This window comes from Macaca fascicularis, chromosome 8, assembly GCF_037993035.2.
Source record: "Macaca fascicularis isolate 582-1 chromosome 8, T2T-MFA8v1.1".
NCBI lineage: Eukaryota > Metazoa > Chordata > Mammalia > Primates > Cercopithecidae > Macaca > Macaca fascicularis.
In genome coordinates, this window is record NC_088382.1 from 127,073,162 (window position 1) to 127,093,110 (window position 19,949).

A 19,949-nucleotide genomic window follows, 5' to 3' on the forward strand; every position below is an offset into this window, starting at 1 on the left:
TGCATGAGCGAATTAAATAACAAATAAAAACGAGTCCTTAAATCTTGATTCTCTTATTACTCCCTCTCCGTTTCCAATGTGAACATCCCTTCCTGGGTAAGCAGTAGTTTCTTGCATCTCTTTCTAAGTGTGGAATTGGCCTGGCAAGATATAACAGACAGAATTGCATGCCAAGCCCAAAGAACTCTTGTTTTGTTTTTTTTTTTCCAACTATTTTCTGCCAAAATCTGGAAACAATCTTTTCATTAAAGAGCCTTAGTAGCTATTGGAATTGTAGCATTTATCTGGTCAGTAAACAATTTTGTTCCTGACTCACTTCCTCTCTGCCTAATAGTTTTCTGGCTGTGAAAGCTATTGTTAAAGTACAAAGCACTATTGAAAGCAGGGGTAGAGTTTAGAGGCTGAAGAGGTGTAAAGCCTCCTCTTTAAATTCTGTATTTTTGTTCTTCATCTGTTACTGATTTTTCATTCTGGAGTTGACCTTCATCTTTGCCAACTGTTTCACCATCATCCGTTTTTCCCATCAGCTCTTCTGAATTTTTCCAGTGTCTTTAATGCTCCTTTTTCATTTTTGGCTCGTCTAGTACTCAGCCCCTCACTACTAGGGCTGCCCTTGCTTCTTTCATTTCCACTATGCTAAGATTGTCATAAACCAGAAGTACCCAGGCTTCAGATTCTCCTTTCCTTCTTCTCTCTAATTTTAAATCCTCTAGCCCACTTCTGCTGATTGTTGTACCTACCAACCTCCAGAGTTCACAAGTTCTGCATTAAATAATTTCCCTAAGTGCAGACCTCAAAAGGCAAAAACAGAAAATTATAAAAGATCAACAGAAAAAACGACAAATATTACAGAAAAAATAGAAAAATATTACAAAAGATCAGCTGTATCAACACATTTAATGGCAAATGGAATATTTCTGTGTGTGGTTTTAAAACATATGTACTTGATTTATTAGGGCATATTAATATGCCAAAGGATTCTTATTTAAAAAATCTGTGTTGATACCAAGAAGAAAAAAACATATGGTCATCTGTAAAACTCAAACTATGCTAAAAATAACATTTAGATGAACTGCAATGGAAACTGATGGGATAACCAAATATATCAGCCTCACTGGAGGACTGGGGCATGCAACTGAAACAAGCTTTCATTATCTGGCAGTATTTTTTTCAACTATGGGAAATTCAGTAATTTATGTTGATCAAAGATAGTAGTGATCAAGAGTCCTATAGATTGCCAGGAAAACCAGTTAATTACAAGCTCCCTAAACCATTCCCATGGCAAGATGTTCTGAACTCACCCATAGGATTCTGAAAGCCTCAGTTAGAACTGTGATGGAGGTGGGGAACAGAAACCAAACAGTTCTTTTTGTAGGATGATATGAGAAAAATCAATGATCCTTGAACTTTCTTTCAAAATATCATGATGGCTGAAGACACACAGCTCCACTCAGACAGATGCCTGGAAACAGGATAATTTGTTGGCCCATCCCTGAATGCTTGAGAAACTTTTGAGTGCTTCTAGTGAGCCATCTCCATAAAGCTTAGAGAACAGGGACAAGTGCCCAGTCTTAAAATAAGTTTAGGGTGAGAAGGGAAGAAAAAATAAGTATAAGGAATAAAACGGCTTTAAGATTATTAAAGATTCAATAAAGAAATTATGTAGTGAAATAGTACAAAATCTACCGTCATAATATGTATATTATAAACAGTCAATCCTTTAGGAGGGTTAGGAAGGAGACAGTTTAGCCCTGGAGGGGAAGATGGTAAAAGCAAAGACTTCACGGTGGAGATAGTATTTGATATGTATTTGGAGAGCTGGGAATTAGGTTGTGAGAAAGAACAAGGTAGGGAGGGCACACAGAGGGTGAGTAGGGGATCAGAAAGTTTACAGCTGAAGCTCCATAATATGGAAATGTGGGGAATGGAGAGGAAAGCGAAGTGACATGTAATTGTGTATGGCAAACTAGCACCTGAAACTGTACATCATAGTGCTTTTAAAAAAAAGAGGCTGAAGAGGGGCCAAGATGGTTGACTAGAAACAGCTGCAGTCAGAGGCTCCCACGGAGAAGAAGGAAGCCGACAAGTGAATTCTGCACCAGCAACTGAGGTACCCAGGTTCTCTCACTGGGACTGACTATGCAGTTGATGCAATCCACGGAGAGGAAAAGCAGGATGGTGCATTGGCCTACCTGGGAGTCACACAAGGCAAGGGGAACTCCCATCCCCAGCCAAGGGAAGTGGTGAGTGATTGTGCTACCCCACCCAGGGAACCACAATTTTTCCAGGAATCTGTGTAACCCTTGGATCAGAAGATCCCCCTTGTGAGGCCATGCCACCAGGGCCTTGCGTCCCAAGCACAGAGCTGTGCAGATTCTCAGTGGCCACATGGCTGGAGACTGTCTAAGACTACTGAGTTCCCAAGGGGAAGGGCAACCATCATCACTGCAGCTGCATGCTCCCTAAGACAACTGAGCTCCTGGGGTGGAAGAGAGGCAACAATCCTCACTGCTGCTGCCTAAGATGACTGAGCTTCTGGCGGAAGGTTGGCAGACATCACTGCAGCTTCAGTCTGCCATATTTGCCCTGCCAGTGTTGGGGAGAATGAATGGTTCGGACCCAGGAGTAATTCCCCACAGCACAGTGGCTATGGCAGATCATGGGCAGACTGCCTCTTTAGGCTGGACCCTGACCCATCCCTCCTCACTGGGTAGAGCCTCCCTGTGGAAATTTCAGCAAATCTAGCCAGGGATTTAGAGACAGAACTCTGATCTTCCTGGGACTGAGCGCCTGTGGGGAGGAGCAGTCATGGTCTCCATGGATCAGCAGACTTAACTTTTCCCCTGTGGGCTCTGAGGAATCCGGGCAGTCTAGACAAGTGGGATTCCCCCCAGTACAGCACACCCTCCAGTGCAGCACACCTTCTCTGCCAAGGGGCAGCCAGAGTCCTTTGTTAAATGGGTCCCAGATCCTGTGCCTCCTGACTGGGTGAGACTCCCCAGCAGGGGTCATAAGACACCTTATACAGGAATATTCCCGTAGGCAGCAGGTCGGTGTCCCTCTGGGACAGAGATCCCAGAGGAAGGAGCAGACAGCTATCTTTGCTATTCTGCACTCTCCACTGGTGACACCTCCAGGTATGGGAAAGGCCCAGGCAAATAGGGTCTGGAGTGGACCCCCAGCAAATCATAGCAGCCCTACAGAAGAGGGACCTGACTGTTAAAAACAAACAAATAGAATATAACAACAACAGCATCAACAAAACCATTTTCACGAAAACCCCATCCGAAGGTCAGCAGCCTCAAAGATTGAAGCTAGATAAACTCACAAGGTGAGAAAGAATCAATGAAAAACTGCTGAAAACTCAAAAAGGCAGAGTGCCTATCCTCCTTCAAATGATCACAACACCTCTCCAGAAAGGGCACAGAACTAAGTGAAGGCTGAGATGGATGAATTGACAGAAGTAGGATCCCGAAGGTGGGTAATAACAAACTTCAGTAAGCTAAAGGAATATGTTCTAACTCCTTGCAAAGAAGCTAAGAACCACGATAAAACAATACACAAGCTGTTAACCAGAATAACCAGTTTAGAGAGGAACATAAATGACACAGCACAAGAACTTCACAATGCAACCACAAGTATCAATAGTTGAATTGACCAAGCAGAGGAAAGGATTTCAGTGCTTGAAGACTATCTTGTTGAAATAAGACAGGTAGACAACATTAGAGAAAAAAAATGAAAAGGAATGAACGACACCTCTGAGGACTACGGCATTATGCATAAAGACCAAATCTACAACTGATTTGGGCACCTGAAAGAGACAGGGAGAATGGAACCAAGCTGGAAAACGTACTTCAGGATATCATCCCGGAGAACTTTCCCAACCTAATAAGACAGGCCAAGATTCAAATTCAGGAAATCCAGAGAATGCCAGTAACATATTCCATGAGAAGAACAACCCCAAGACACATAATCATCAGATTCTCGAAGGTCAAAATGAAGAAAAAAAATGTTAAGGGCAGCCGGAGAAAAGACCATGCTACCTACAAAGGGAATCCCATAAGACTAACAACAGACCTCCCAGCAGAAACTCTACAAGGAAGAAGAGATTGGGGGCCAATATTCAACATTCTTAAAGAAAAGGATTTCCAAACCAGAATTTTATAACTGGCCAAACTAAGCCTCAAAAGTGAAGGAGAAAAAAAACCCTCTTCAGACAAGCAAATGCTGAGGGAGTTTATCACCACCAGGTCTGCCTTGCAAGAGCTCCTGAAGGAAACACTAAATATGGAATAGAAAAACCATTGCCAGCCAGTGCAAAAACACACTGAAGTACAAAGACCAATGATACTATGAAGCAACTACATCAACAAGTCTCCAAAATAACCAGCTAGCATCATGATGACAGGATCAAATTCACACATAACAATATTAACCTTAAATATAAATGTGCTAAGTGCCCCAATTAAAAGACACAGAATGACAAGCTGGATAAAGAGTCAAGATCCATCAGCATGCTGTATTCAAGAGACCAATCTCACATGTAAAGACACACCTAAACTCAAAATAAAAGGATGGAAAAATATTTACCAAGGAAATGGAAAACAAAAAAAGCAGGGGTTGCAATCCTAGTCTTTGACAAAACGGACTTTAAACCAATAAAGATCAAAAAAGACAAAGAAGGGCATTACCTAATGGTAAACAGGTCAATTCAAGAAGAAGAGCTAACTATCCTAAATATATATGTTCCCAATACAAGAGCACCCAGATTCATAAAACAAGTTCTTAGATGCCTGCAAAGAGACTTAGAGTCCTACACAATAATGGTGGGAGACTTTAACACCCCACTGTCAATATTAAACAGATCAGTGAGACAGAAAATTAACAAAGATATTCTGTACTTGAACTCAGATCTGAGTCAAGTGAACCTGATAGATATCTACATAACTCTTCACCCCAAAACAATAGAATATACATTCTTCTCAGCACTACATAGCACTTACTCTAAAACTGATAACATATTTGGAAATAAATCACTCCTCAGCAAATGCAAAAGAACTGATATCACAACAGTCTCTCAGACCACAGTACAATTGAATTAGAACTCAAGATAAAGAAGCTGACTCAAAACCACACAACTACATGAAAATTGAGCAACCTGCTCCTGAATGACCTCTGGGTAAATAATGAAATTAAGGCAGAAATCAAGGAGTTCTTTGAAACCAGTAAGAAAAAAAAAGAGACAACCAACAGAATCTCTGTGATACAGCTAAAGCTGTGTTAAGAGGATAATTTATAGCACTAAATGCCCACATCAAAAAGCTAGAAAGATCTCAAATCGACACCCTAACATCACAGCTAAAAGAATGAGAGAACCAAAAGCAAACAAAGCCCAAAGCTAGCAGAAGACAAGAAATAGCCAAGATCAGAGTGGAATGCAAGGAGACAGAGACAGAAAAAAAATCTAAAAAAAAAAAAAAAAAACAAGAATGAATCCAAGAACTGGTTTTTTGAAAAAATAAAACAGACCACCAGCTAGACTAATAAAGAAGAAAAGAGAGAAGAAGAATCAAACAGACACAATAAAAAATGACCACTTACCCCCAGAGAAATATAAACAACCATCAGAGAATAAATATAAACACCTCTGTGCAAACAAACTAGAAAATCTAGAAGAAATGGATAAATTCCTGGACACATACACCCTCCCAAGACTAAATCAGGAAGAAGCTGAATCCCTGAATAGACCAATAACAAGTTCTGAAATTGAAGCACTAATTAATACCCTACCAACCCAAAAAAGCCCAGGACTAGATGGATTCACAGCCAAATTCTACCAGAGGTACAAAGAGGAGCTGATACCATTTCTTCTGAAACTATTCCAAACAATTGAAAGAGAGAAACTTCTCCCTAACTCATTTTATGAGTCCAACATCATCCTGATACCAAAACCTGGCAGAGATACAACAACAACAAAAAAACACTTCAGGCCAATATCCCTGATGAACATTGAAGCAAAAATCCTCAATAAAATACCGGAAAATGGAATCCAGCAACACATCAAAAAGCTTATCCACTACAATCAAGCTGGCTTCATCCCTGGGATACAAGATTGGTTCAACATACACAAATGAATAAATGTAACTTATCATGTAAACAGAACTGAAGACAAAAACCACATGATTATCTCTATAGACACAGAAAAGGCCTATAATAAAATTCAACATCCCTTCATGTTAAAAACACTCAACAAACTAGGTATTGATGGAACATATCTTAAAATAATAAGAGCCATTTATGACAAATGCATAGCCAATATTATACCGAATGGGCAAAAGCTGGAAGCATTCCCCTTAAGAACCGGCACAAGACAAGGATGCCCTCTATCACTACTCCTATTCAACATAGTTTTGGAAGTTCTGGCCAGGGCAATCAGACAAGGGAAAAAAATAAAGCATATTCAAATAGGGAGACACCAGGTCAAACTGTCTCTGTTTGCAGATTCATGATCCTATATCTAGAAAACCTCATCGTCTCATCCCAAAAGCTTCTTAAGCTGATAAGCAACTTTAGCAAAGTCTCAGGATAAAAAATCAATGTGCAAAAACACAAGCATTCCTATACACCAACAATAGACAAGCAGAGCACCAAATCATGAATGAACTTTCATTCACAATTGCTACAAAGAGAATAAAATACCTAGGAATACAGCTAACAAGAGAAGTAAAAGATCTCTACAAGAAAAACTATAAACCACTGCTCAAAGAAATCAGAGGTGACACGACAAATGGAAAAACATTCCATGCTCATTGATAGAAAGTATACATATCATTAAAATGGCCATACTGCCAAAATAATTTATAGATTCAATGCCATTCCCATTAAACTACCGTTGACATTTGTATTAGTTTATTTTCACAATGTTGATAAAGACATGGGAATTGTGGGAGTTACAATTCAAGATGAGATTTGGGTGGGGACACAGCCAAACCATATCATTTAGCTTCCGGCCCCTCCCAACTCTCATATACTCACATTTCCAAACCAATCATGCCTTCTCAACAGTCCCCCAAGGTCTTAACTCATTTCAGCATTAACTCAAAAGTTAACAGTCCAAACTCTTATCTGAGACAAGGCAAGTCCCTTCTGCCTATGAGCCTGTAAAATCAAAAGCAAGTTGGTTACTTCCTAGATACAACAGGGACACAGGCATTGGGTAAACACAGCCATTCCAAGTGGGAGAATTGGCCAAAACAAGGGGTTACAGGCCCCATGTAAGTCTGAAACCCAGCAGGGCAGTCAAATCTTAAAGTTCCCAAATGATCTCCTTTGATTCCATGTCTTACATCTGAATCATGCTGATCCAAGAGGTGGGTTCCCATGGTGTTTCACAGCTCTGTCACTGTGGTTTTTCAGGATATAGCCTCCTCCCTGGATGCTTTCATGGGTTGGTGCTGTCTGTGGCTTTTCCAGGTGCACAGTTACCATTCTGGGGTCCGGAGGACAGTGGACCTCTTCTCATAGCTCCACTAGGTAGTGTTCCAGTAGGGACTCTGTGTGGGGGCTCCAACCCCACATTTCCCTTCCACACTGCCCTAGCAGAGGTTCTCCATGAGGGCCCTGCCCCTGCAGCAAAAACTTCTTCCTGGACTTCTAGGCATTCCCTTACATCCTCTTAAATCTAGGCAGAGGTTCCTAAACCCCAGTTCTTGACTTAAGTGTACTTGCAGACTCAACTCTATGTGGAAGCTGCCAAGGCTTGGGGCTTGCACCCTCTGAAGCCACGGGCTGAGCTCTATGTTGGTCTCCTTCAGTCATGGGCAGAGTGGCTGGGATTCAGGGCACCAAGTCTCTAGGCTGCAAACAGCATGGGGACCCTGGTCCTGACCCCCAAATTATTTTTTCCTCCTATGTCTCCTGGCCTGTGATGGGAGGGACTGCTGTGAAGACCTCTGATATGTCCTGGAGACATTTTTCCCATTGTCTTAGGGATTAACATTTGAATCCTCATTACTTATGCAAATATCTGCAGCTGGTTTGAATTTCTCCTCAGAAAATTGGATTGTCTTTTCTGTCACATTGTCAGGCTGCAAATTTTCTGAACTTTTATGCTCTGCTTCCATTATAAAACTAAATGCCTTTAACAGCACTCAAGTCACATCTTGAATGCTTAACTGCTTAAAAATTTCTTCTGCCAGATACCCCAAATCATCTCACTCAAGTTCAAGTTTCCATAAATCTCTAGGGCAGAGCAAAGTGCTGCTGGTCTCTTCGCTAAAACATAGCAAGAGACATCTTTGCTCCAGTTCCCAACAAGTTCTTCATTTCCATCTGAGACCACTTTGGCCTGGATTTTTTTTTTTAATTTAAAAAGATATTTAGTACCACAAGATACGCACCTTCAAAATGGAACACAGGAACATGTAGGAAACAATTACATTGAAACAAGCAAATGCAGAGCCTATACAAAATAAATGCTAGTTCACAGAAAGTTTCTCAGGGAGCTTGGCACATGACCTCCATCTTCATAATGGTTAAAATAGGGCTGGCTAGAAATGAATGTGCAAGGAAATTCTAGGAGGGAGACTAATATCAGAAAAGCAAGTTGGGAGGGAGGAAAGCTTAACGTGCATTTGGGAATAACGAATTGGCTCTATAAGTAACTCGGCCTGGATTTTATATCATCATCAGCATTTTGGTGAAAGACATTCAACAAGTCTCTAGGGGGTTCCAAACATTCCCATATTATCCTGTCTTCCTCTGAGGCTTCCAAATTGTTGCGATCTCTTCCTGTTACCTGGTTCCAAAGTTGCTTCCACATTTTTAGGTATCTTTTCAGCTATGTCCCACTCTACTAGTACCAATTTACTGTATTTGTTTGTTTTCATGCTGCTAAAAATTACATACCCAAGGCTGGGCAATTTACAAAAGAAAGAGATTTATTGGACTCACAGTTCTATGTAGCTGGGGAGACCTCACAGTCATGGTTGAAGGTGAAAGGCATGTCTCATATGGTGGCAGACAAAAGGACAGCTTGTGCAGGGAAATTTCCATTTTTAAAACCATCAGATCTCATGAGACTTATTCACTATCACAAGAACTGTGCAGGAAAGACCTGTCCCCATAATTCAATCACCTCCCACCAGGTTCCTCCCACAACACATGGGAATTGTGGGAGTTACAATTCAAGATGAGATTTGGGTTGGGACAAAGCCAAACCATATCAACATTCTTCACAAAATTAGAAAAAAAATCTACTTTAAAATTCATATAGAAGAAAAAAGGAGCCCGGATAGCCAAAACAATCCTAAATAAAAAGAACAAAGGTGGAGGCATCGTGCAACCTGACTTCAAGCCATAAGGCTACCATAACCAAAACAGCATGGTACTGATATAAAAATAGACACACAGACCAATGGAACAGAATAGAGACCCAAGAAATAAGACCGTACATCTACAACTATCTGGTCTTCGACAAACCTTACAAAAACAAGCAGCGAGAAAGGATTCTCTATTTAATAAATAGTGCTTGGAAAACTGGCTAGCCATATGCAGAAAACTGAAACTGGACCCCTTCCTTATACCTTATACAAAAATTAACTCAAGATGGATTAAAGACTTAAATGTAAACCCTAAAACTATACAAACCCTGGAAGAAAATCTAGGCAATATCATTCAGCACATAGGCATAGGCAAAGATTTCATGACGAAAACATCAAAAGCAATGACAACAAAAGCAAAAATTGACAAATGGGATCTAATTAAACTAAGGAGCTTCTGCACAGCAAAAGAAACTATCATCAAAGTAAACAGACAACCTATAGAATGAGTAAAAATTTTTGCAATCCATCCATCTGACAAAGGTCTAATATCCAGAATCTACAAGAAACTTAAACAAATTTACAAGAAAAAACAAACAACACCATTAAAAAGTGGGCAAAGGATATGAACAAACATTTTCAAAAGAAGACATTTATGTAGCCAACAAACATATGAAAAACAGTTCAACATCACTAATCATTAGAGAAATGCAAATCAACACCACAATGAGATACCATCTCACATCAGTCAGAATGGCTACTATTAAAAAGTCAAGACAAAACAGATGCTGGCAAGGCTATGGAGAAAAATAAATGCTTTACACTGCTGGTGGGAATGTAAATTCGTTCAGCCATTGTGGAAGATAATATGGCAATTCATCAAAGACCTAGAACCAGAAATACCATTTGACTGAGCAATTCCATTACTGGGTATATACCCAAAGAAATATAAATCATTCTATTATAAAGATGCATGCACACAAATGTTCACTGCATCACTATTCACAATAGCAAAGATATAGAACCAACCCAAATACCTATACACCATGGAATACTATGCAGTCATAAAAAGGAACATAATCATGTCCTTTGCAGGGACATGGATGAAGCTGAAAGCCATTATCCTCAGCAAACTAACACAGGAACAGAAAACCAACTACCAAATGTTCTCACTTATAAGTGGGAGCTGAACAATTATGTCATATGTTTCACATGACACAGGGAGGGGAACAACACACACTGGGGCCTGTTGGAGGCGGGGATTTGGGGGAGAACATCAGGATAAATGGCCAACGCACGCTGGGCTTAATACCTAGGTGATTGGTTGATAGGTGCAGCAAACCACCATGGCACACGTTTACCTATGAAACAAACCTGCCCATCCTACACATGTATCCCAGAACTTAAGATTAAATTAAAGCAAAACAAAAGAAAACAAAAAACAGAGGTCATGCTGAGAGTTTGCTGTATATCTGGCACAGTGGTAGGCATTGCGAATTAAAAGAAATACAAGACTCAGTCTTGCTCCCAAAGATTTCATAGTATAACAAAATACACTAAATTATAAATAAGCAAATAGAATGTGATTGATGTTAAAGTACTGTTGTTAGAATACAAGGTTATACGTTGACATGTATGACTTAACTAAGGATGTCTCTCTCAGGGAAAGGGAGCAGGCCCCTATACTACATTTATTGAGTATAAATCAACATAATTTTTTGGAAAAGAGCAATTTGATAATAGAAGGTTTCTTAACACCCTTTGATTCAGTACTTACACTGTTACTATTTTTTTCACTGGAAAGTGTTAGAGATGTGGACAAAGAATTCTGTATTAGAAGAATTTCTCATGATTGTACGTATACTAATTAGCACAGATTCCTGTGCCAAGTCTTCTGAGTGAGAATTCTGGCTTTATCACTTAACAGCCATGAACTTGGATGAGGGACCTAATCTCTACAGTAAGCTTGTTCATCTGAAAAACGGGTATAATCAAAGCACCATCTCCAAAGGATTGTTATGGATATTTAACTGCCACTAAAGATAAAGGACTCAGCAGAATGCTTGGCTCATAGTAAATACTCAATAATTTTTAGCTTATTTATTTGTAATAGTGAAAAACTGGAAATACCTAAATGTTCCATTATAGGTGATTGGAGAAATTATGAAACGGCTCAAGTAATAGAATATTATGTAGCCATTAAAAAGCCTTTTTATCGACCATTAAATGAAAAAAATTGTGATATTAATTGTAAAAAGCAAAATATAAAACTGCATTTTCTGATTCTTCTGGATTATCCTATAAATAAGCAAATAAACAGAGATGAATAACTTGAGGGGGGAAATGAAAAAACTGAATACCCTTAGAAGTTATCTCTGAGTGCTGGAATTAGAAATCATTTTTATTTTCTTTTTGTATTTTCCAAAAAGTCTATAATGAACAAATATTACATTTATTTTGAAGAAAATAAATTATTTAAAATAGTGCATTTTTCAAAATGCCAAGTTATTGGCCAGATTCTGGTACTGTTGACAAATTAACATCTCAGTTTTTTGCAAACATTCCATATATAAGGCTTTATACTTCCTTAGTGCCTTTTCCACCCAATAGTTGCTCACTCACACAATGAGACGCAGGATTACATTAGGTTCTCAGTACTATGGTAGATGTGCAGAAGAGAGGGCAAGTGAAGGTCATGGCCTTTATCTTTAGAGCATCTGGGAGAAAAGCAAGAGGTGTGTTATTTATACAGCAATATAAGGTAAGTACCACAGGAATGAAGAGAAAAGAGGGCACTATGGACAGGAATAGTTGGGGCAGGCTTCAGGGAAAGGGAGGAATTGAACTGGGTCCTGGGGATGGGTAGAGTACATGAAGCAGGAGATGCCAGATGATAAAAATGAAGCAACTGTAACAACTAAGTGATATATACAAATCACTATCTGCAGGGAACCACGAGTGTGTGGCCTAGAAACAGCCAGTTTCATAGTGATGATGACAAATAGGTCCCATCTGACTTGTTAATTTAAATTCTTATAGGGCAGTGTGGAGAAAGATCAATATTATTATTGATAATAATGATTATCAATTATTATGTTGATAATTCTGAGGCAACATTTGAAGAGAAAACAGTGCCATTGTAGAGTAGTCATGGGCAAGTGAAAGGGAAATTGGTTTTTACCATTATAAAGCCTATGTTATAGACTAATGGTTTACATTATAGAGCAGTGGTTCTGAGTGGACCAAGGTGGAAGAGAGAAATTTAGATCATATATGGGTCTCTGAAGATGTCTCGGGGTGCCATAAATGAAAAAAGGAGGACAGGCTGGGGGAGGGAAGAAGCTAAGGATGTCTCAAAGAATTCTAACATGAAAGATGGCAAGGAAGGTGGTCCGTGTAACAAAGATAGAGAGCACAAACCATCAATTGTCATTTTGTAATATAGGTGTGAAATCATTAAATTCTTCACATCAATTCCTTGAAAGAAAAAAGATAAACCTGGGGATTGCTGATATTTCTTTTAATTTATTTTAATTCTATTAATCTATGGCTCTAGGACTTCTAACATGTTTACTGTAAAATTAAATAATTGAAATCTAAATCTTTATCTTCCACAGGCCATAATTCCAAATGACAGGCTATGACCTTTCAGGCTTTACTGGTTTGTGCTTTTTTCTTTTCTTTTTTTTTTTTTTTTGAGTGATTAAAAAATATTGAATGTTGAATGCATAAATGTAATTAGCTTTAATAGTGAATACTGAAAGCAAATGAAATGTATATCAAAAGAGAAATGACTAAATAAAATAGAGAAATAAGATGTGGTCTATTTGGATTATGGAATATCATACATTAATTGAAAGGAAAGATTTGGATCTGTGTATCAATATGTAAACATCATAAAAACATGTAGAGTAAAAGTAAATTGTAGGGCAATAGGTATAGTATGATACCTCTTACCTAGTAAAGAAAAACCTACAAGTAATACTATATGTGTTCTATGAAAAGTACACACAAACATGGATATTAAAGGACATGAATACTCAACTCATAAAGGATTATTCATGACAACAGGAGTAAAGAACTAAAATTAGCAGTGCAAATTATTACTAGTAGATATAGTAAAGATACAGTACTTTCTCTCTAATGTAATAGTTTAAGAAATAATAAACACATATATTATTTAGGTTATTAAAAATAGAAATAAGGGGAAAATCAAACAGAAAAGCATAACATGCAGAATAGTAGAGTAGCTATCAGGGCTGAAACTCCAAATGTGACTCCGTCAATAACAAACCATTTAGCATGTAAACTCATTTATTCTCTGAGAACCAGTTTCCTACCTCAGCTAAAGCATAAGGACATCAGCCAAGAGGATCACCAAAGTTCGAAGTTTTCAGACATTGAGATGTTTTTGAATTGTTGATATTTCATAGGATAGTGAGCAAATAACCAATGATATTTAGCACAAATGTCAGAACGTCAGTGGGTGAGAAAGCACAGTGACCTAAACTGCCAGGACACTTCAATACTGTTTAGAGATTTACAAAGGTTAAGCTCCCCAAGTAACACATTTTGTTGGAATTCCAGAATAGAGAGCCTACCTGAGTTTTCCCGCTCAGGGCTCCTGAATCTGATATCTAACTGCATGATCTAATTCCTCTAAATATCTTTGTGTGACAACACCCACGTTGGTATTTAACTCAAGATTTTCATGAAGATGACCAAAGGATTTGTTGAAAATGAAAAAAAAAAATCTACAATTTAGTCTCCAGATTTAAACATCAATCTAAAAACAATACACAATAGATTCTGGCAAGAGTCTCTGGTTTCTCCTCACCAGGAGGATTGATGGTAACTCTTGATGATAATGGCTAAGAAAAGAGCCTCTAGGCTGGTCTTATCTAGAGCTTCCTTCATATTTTCCATGTTGTTCTCCTATCTCCAAATCTACTCTGGGATATCCACTTTTGATGTAAAAGGTTTCCACTAAATCTTAGCCTTACATGAGAGTTTTGCTTGATTTCAACACTCATTTGCCAATGAACCATTGCAACCCTCAGTCTCTTACTTGAACATTCTATACCTAAAACATTCTTGCAAGAATGCTGATTCTGTGATGACCCCATTCCACTCCAGTGTCCATGGGAAGAATTTTAAAGTCACTTTGCTGGGATAAGTGTTTTTCCTATCTTGGGGTGAATATTGAAATACATTTTATCTTTGAACAATGAAATTGTTACCTCCTGTATGTAGCAGGCATTGATATCTCCATTCACCTCCTTTTAGGAATAGGCCTTTAGTTCAGCATATGGCCACCAAATTAGAAGTTACACATGGTGTCTTCCCTTGCAGCTAAATACAGCATGTGACTAATTTCAGGCCAATGGAATGCAAGTGTGATGTGTGCAGCTTCCAAGTTATTGCCCTAAAGGGAAGGTGTGTGCCCTTCGCTTCCTAATTCTTCATTCCAGTAACTAAAATATGATGATGAATCTTCTTCAGCCACATGGATGGAAGCAATACTTAGGGATGTCAGAGGAACAAGAGAGAGGTCGAATTACCAACCCTTGGAACAACCCTGGTCTGCTTCTCTTCAGACTTACGTAAAATAGATTCATGGTCTATCTTGCTTAAGCCAGAGTTATTTTGGGTCTTGTCAGAGCTATGAAACAATGTACTAATGAATAGAATCTGGTACTTATAGTGGAATAACGGCATAACACAACTGAACAAATATGACACTGGCTTAATGATTAGGCAGTGAGTGGCAAGGACAAAAAAAATTCAGGCTAAAAATTGAATTGCAAAACATTTGATAAAAAATGCTTCTTTCATTTCCTATGGCTGTTCTATAACACTACCACAAATTTAATGGCTTAAACCAATGAAATTTATTACCTTACAGTTCTGGAGGTCAGAAACCCTACATGGCTCTTATGGAACTAAAGATTAAGTTGTTATCATGGCTAAGCTCTGTTCAGCAGGCTCTAGGAGAGACTTATTTCCTTCTTTTTTCCAGCTTCTAGGGATGCCTGCATTTCTTTGATCAGGGCCCCCTTCTCCATCTGCAAAGCCAGCAAGAGCAGGTCAAATCCTTCTCACTACAAATCACTTTGACCTCTTCTTTTGCCTCTTTCAACTACCTTTAATAATCAATGAAATTTTGATGCATCCACTTAGATAGTCCAGGATAAAGTCAACCATTTGATCTTAAAGTCAGCTGATGGTTAACCTTAATTGCATCTGCTACCTTAATTCCTCTTTGCCACATAAGGTATATATTCACAGGTTCTGGTGATTAGGGCATGGACATCTTTGGGCAAGTGTGGTAGGGGTTATTATTCTGCTTATCACAATGTCTCCTGTGATAACCTGGACATCAGAACCCGTGCTAACTGAGCCCACTTTAGGAATGTGTTGAATTTTTTCAGAATATCAGTGCAGGGTATTGTTGACCGCTTCTTATCATTTTTAGCAAAGTCCTGTAAGAATGGGCTGAATCCCAGCTAGAGTCAGCCTACTTAAAAGTAGAGATGGAAGGAAATTCAGTTGCATTTTGGTAGGCATGTTTTTTTTTTTTTCTTTTACTTTTGGGGGTGGGGTGGGGTAGGGAAGGGTCTCGACAGTTGGAACCCTACAGGGTTGGAAAGTTAATAGCTTCTCTCTTCTGGGTATTCTGAAGAAGCAGCCTTAGCTGGAGAAAAGCCTATAGGCTAGGCTTTGCTCAAGTACTTCCCAGTAAGCGCTCTCTGCCAGACACAGAGCACGGAGGCACAAATTGGACTTAAGATCTTTTCTTCCCAACCAAATATATTTTTAAATGACCTCAGCTACCTTCAAAAAAAAAAAAAAAAAAAAGGTCAGAGTGAAAATAGGCAGCACACAGAGGACAGAAAATAAAAGATTGAAATATTCATGCTTAAGAAGTATGTTGGATGAGACCATTGGCTGTTATTACTGACCTATAGAATTGATTAGAAATAAATAGACCATAAATTGACTAGGTTTTTAAGGAAATTATATATATACTGAATGAATGGGAAACCTAGCTGACCAAAGCCTGATGTTGCTACACACCTAAAACACCTATAGGTCTTTGAACTTGCACCAACATAATGTGGTTTGGTCACCAGGAAGGATATCCTCTCCTGTGTCCACTTTAGATGTAATGAAGGGGGGATGGACATGAAAAAATTTCCAGAGGGAGAAGCAAAGGGTTGGAGGAGGAGGGAGCAAGAGATGAGAGTAAGGCAAGTTAAGGCCCTGGCCTCAAGTACAAAATTTATAGTAGTGCAAAAACAGTCCGTAATCAAAATACTATTTTAATACAATATAGAATCAGAATCAGTACAAAACATCATGGATGAACAAAATAGCAAAATTTTTAATACTAACATGATCTATAGCAGTGCCATAGAAGTCATATCAGATCCTGAGACAAAAAGGAAAATCATCAATACAATCCTATCTTTATTAAACAGTGTTATATTGTTCACCATAGATTTATAGATCCTTTACATTCATTTTGTTTGTTTAAAATATATCATTAAATTTTTTTTTTTATTATCAAGTCTTTTTGTGCCCCCTCAACTTTTATGCCTGAGGCAAGAAACTCTCTGACCTCACTTGATGCTCTATGATCTGGGTCCTAGAGCAGACACAGACACGAATTCCGAAAGTTCTGCCCAGAGAATAACGACAGGGATGCCAGGTGAGCTAAAGAAGGGATTTACTCCATTGCTAAGGAAAGGAGTTGTTATGGGCTGAATTGTTCTCCTCACCCTCCGCCAAATTCCTATGTGGAAGCTTTAACCCCTAGTATCTCAGAATGGGACTCTGTATTTGGAGATAAGGCCCTGAAAGAGGTGGATAAGTTAAAATGAGGCCACTAGGGTAGGTCCTAATCCAAAGCGTCTGGTCTCCTTATTAGAAGAGGGAGAGACATTAGGGCCGTGCACAGAGGAAAAACCACAGGAGGACACAGCGAGCAGGTACCAAGCAGAGGCCACACCTGCTGCCACTGGGATTGTAGACTTCTAGCCTCCAGAACTGTGAGAAAGTTAAGTTATGTTGTTGAAGCCAGACAGTTTGTAGTATTTTGTTACGGCAGCTCTGGCAGACCTTGTACAGGAGCCTTTGGTATTCCTGTACATGAGCACTTGATCATTGTTATAAAGTGAGTGCTGCCTCTTCAGACCCTTCTTTCTAACTTGGAGGCTTTTTGACTTTTGTTTGTGTGTTTTAATGGCAACTATACAGCTCCTACTCTGCTGTTTTACACTGGGTAGAAGTCAAATAACTAGTTTTTTAGGTTATAGTTCCCTGAACTACAAGCAGCCACACCTAGTTCTAGTGAAAGTCTATGCGTCACCTGCAGATCTGGGCTTTGAGTTGGATGTAGTACCTGGCATGCGACCCTTGAGGAAGGGTAAGTGTGTTCTAAGGGCAAAAAGAAGGATACATAAGATTACTAGGGTAGCCAAAGGAACTGACTGGGACAGAATTACTATTGTCTCCAACATCTACTTTCTCTTTGTTCATTAGTAATTGAACCCCAAAATCTCAGCTGCACAGACGGCCATCCAGACAAAAACAAAACAAACAACAACAAAAACAAAAATCTTCAATGGGACTATATATTATTTTTGAGCCAGAGGAAATTAGTGGAAGAAATGTGTGCACCTGCAGATTCATGCCCTCAAAGGGAAGTGGTACATCCTCCCCTCTCTTTCTTCATCAGGCTGTTCCAAATGACGAGCCATTTTCAACCACAGATAAAGGCTGCACCCACTGAAACCACAGTTGTTTTTGTCACCCAATTTGCCCCAGCAAGTTTAGATAAGAACACATCATCAGGAAATATTCATGACTATGTCCCTAAATCTGCAACAAAATAAGCTAGATACTACTGTTCTCTGGATTTAATTTGAGCAATTTTGGAAATTCAAATTTTGTTGAATATAAAGTGATTAAACAGTTTGGGGGATTAGTTAGATTATCAGCTTAGTAACTGTAAGACAGCAAATAATAAGGGCTTCAGAAATCCAAAATCATTCTTTCTTCTCACATAGCATTTCAAGTATAAGTAGTGGGGTTTTGAGGGTGGCATCATAATATCTAGGGCAAAAGCCTCTCCCATTTTGTAACTTTGCCATACTAAATTTATATTTCTAGTCCTGACCCATCTCCTGAGCTTCAGGATCATTTATCCCGTTGCCTAATCAACGTCTCCACTTGCGTATCTGAAAAAGATCTCAAACTAATTTCTAAAACAGAATTCTTTCTTTTCTCCTCTAAACCATAGCTCCCCTGTCTTTCCCATGTCAGTAAATGCACTACTACTCATCTAGTTCATCAAACTCAATGGCTTAGACCAAAATTCTGGGAATTATGCAAGACAATTTTTTTGTCAGCTTGAAAATGTATCCCAAATCTGACCACTTCCCACCACCTTCACTGTTGTCCCTATTCTCTAGACCATTTTCCCCAAATTCTAAATTCAATTAGGAACAACCTAATTGTACTCCCTTTACTTTTAGATGGTACAGTTCATCCCCCACACAGAGGCTACAGTGTATTAATATTTTATTGCTCCTGTAACAAACTGCCACAAACTTTGTGGTTTAAACAATATAAATTCATCATCTTACTTTTTTGTAGGTCAGAAGTCCAACTTGACTCTCACTGGGCGAAAGCCTAAGGACTGGTTGGCTGCATTATTTTCTAGAGGTGCCAGTGTGGAATCCCTGCCCCAGCTTCTGCAGGCTGCCCACACTCCAGGGCTCATAGCCCCGTTCTTCCATCTTCAAAGCCAGTAATGGTGGACTGAGTTCTCCTCATATCACTCTGACCTCTCCCACCTTCTTCCACTTTTAAGGATCTTTGTGATTGCATTGGGAGCACCTGCAAAATCCAAAACAATCTCTTTAAGACTAGCTGATTAGCAACCTTACTTCCATCTGAAAGTTTCATTCCCCTTTGACATGTAATGTGATGCATTCACAGTTCCAGAGATTAGGGCATGGGCATTTTTGAAGGAATATTATTCTGCCTGTCATGCAGTGTAATTTTTTTTTTTTTTTTTTTTTTTTGAGATGGAGTTTTGCTCTGTCACCCAGGCTGGCATGTAATGGTGCGATCTTGGCTCACCGCAACCTCCACCTCCCTGGTTCAAGTGATTCTCCTGCCTCAGCCTCCTGAGTAGCTGGGATTTCAGACATCCCCCCCCATTGCCCAGCTAATTTTTTGTATTTTTAGTAGAGAGGGGTTTCACCATATTGACCAGGTTGGTCTTGAGCTCCTGACCTCAGGTGATCCACCCCCCTCAGCCTCCCAAAGTGCTGGGATTACAGGCGTGAGCCACCGCGCCTGGCCACGCAGTGTAATTTTTAAACATGTAAATCAGATCTTATTTCCCCCTCTCTTTTAGATCCTCCATTGCCTTTTCATCCACACCTGGAACAAAATCCAAAATCCCAGCAAATAGGCCTTTCACGAGCTGCCCACTTCTACTCTCTCATTCTATTCCCCATCACTGTCTCCCCATTCATTTCTATGCAGTCTCACCAATTTGATTGCTATTTCCCAGAATGCCAAGTTCATTCCCACCTCAGAGCCCTTAAATATTCT

General features: G+C 39.2%; 1 long non-coding RNA gene across 3 annotated transcripts in view; it reads right to left on the minus strand.

Moving 5' to 3' along the window:
• Nucleotides 1-19,949, minus strand: part of LOC107126522 (uncharacterized) — a 560,621-nt gene that overhangs the window by 457,091 nt on the left and 83,581 nt on the right. For all 3 annotated transcript variants that reach the window (XR_012416604.1, XR_012416603.1, XR_010577462.2), the window contains one exon: nt 18,971-19,223. This is a non-coding gene — a long non-coding RNA (uncharacterized lncRNA). The remainder of the gene's footprint in view (nt 1-18,970; nt 19,224-19,949) is intronic.